Source organism: Ursus arctos, unplaced genomic scaffold (genome assembly GCF_023065955.2).
Source record: "Ursus arctos isolate Adak ecotype North America unplaced genomic scaffold, UrsArc2.0 scaffold_28, whole genome shotgun sequence".
NCBI lineage: Eukaryota > Metazoa > Chordata > Mammalia > Carnivora > Ursidae > Ursus > Ursus arctos.
In genome coordinates, this window is record NW_026622963.1 from 15,467,490 (window position 1) to 15,468,786 (window position 1,297).

The 1,297-nt window shown below is 40.1% G+C and overlaps 1 pseudogene; it reads left to right on the forward strand.

Moving 5' to 3' along the window:
* The first annotated feature begins 736 nt into the window (after positions 1 to 736).
* On the forward strand, positions 737 to 1,049 carry LOC113263537 (non-histone chromosomal protein HMG-17-like; annotated as a pseudogene).
* Positions 1,050 to 1,297: the final 248 nt, after the last annotated feature.

The window sequence follows — 1,297 nt, forward strand, 5'->3', positions numbered from 1 at the left end:
TACTATAGCTGTATTCCAAATCTTATTGGCAGTCAAAAAAATACATATGCCATTGTATATTGTGGTAAAACAGGATAAAAAATTACTGTATTCTACTTTTACTAAACAAGTAACATGTAAATTGTGGTTTTTGCTGTTGTTTGTTTTTAAGCAATTTTCAGAGCATGATTAAGGTTAATAGGAATTCAGGCCAGTGCCAAAAACTTTGTTGTCCACAGCTCTGTCCAGATAGCTAGGAGGACCTGATGTGCTTTGCAAATTACTGAATACATTAACTGCAGGGTGGTTGGAGGGATGAGAGAGCTTAATATCTCCTAACTCCTTTTTTAAAAAATATTTATTTATTTACGTAAGCTCTGTGCCCAATGCGGGGCTTAAACTCATGACCCTGAGATCAAGAGTCACATGCTCTACCAACAGAGCCAGCCAGGTGCCCCATTGTGTTCTAATTCTCGACACCTGTGATCCATGAATGCAGCAGAAGGCAGCCCTTCTGAAGCCAGAAAAACCTGGTACGAGTTACTAATAACCCTTGTAACCCCACAATGAATGGCACTACCACTTTTGTAGCCTATATTGAGATCAAATACATACATTTTAAATACACAGATAATTAGACATGATAAAAATGTATTACCTGCTATTTACATTTGATATGGGTCTGTATCTACACTGTCCCATGGTGGTCACTCACCACAGTGTAGTTCTTGATTGTGACTTCTTGAAATTGAGGATCATGCCCAAGAGAAAGGCTGAAGTGGATGCTAAAGGAGGTAAAGCCAAGGTGAAGGATGAGTTACAGAGAAGATCTGCAAGGTTATCTGCTAACCCTGCTGCTTCAAAGCCAGAGCCCAAGCCCAAAAAGGCCCCTGCAAAGAAGGGAGAGAAGGTATCCAAAGGGAAAAAGCTGATGCTGGCAAGGAGGGGAATAACCCTGCAAAAAACAGAGATGCCAAAACAGACCAGGCACAGAAAGCTGAAGGTGCTGGAGATGCCAAGTGAAATGTGTGCATTTTTGGTAACTGTGTACTTCCGGTGACTCTACAATTTGAAATAGTATTTTTTTATCAAGTTTTATAAAAATGCAGAACCTTGTTTTACTTTTTTTTTTTCTTAAGCCATGTTGTTAGCACACAGAACACTGCATTGTTGTTTTGGGGTGAAGGGCATATGTCACTAATAGAATATCTCTGAAGCTAGATTGACACAAAGGGAAAAACACCTTTCTCTTCTAGTTTTGAGAAACTTCCCCTTGGCGGAGGAGGGATTCCTTGAGGTTGACACACATGAGCCACCT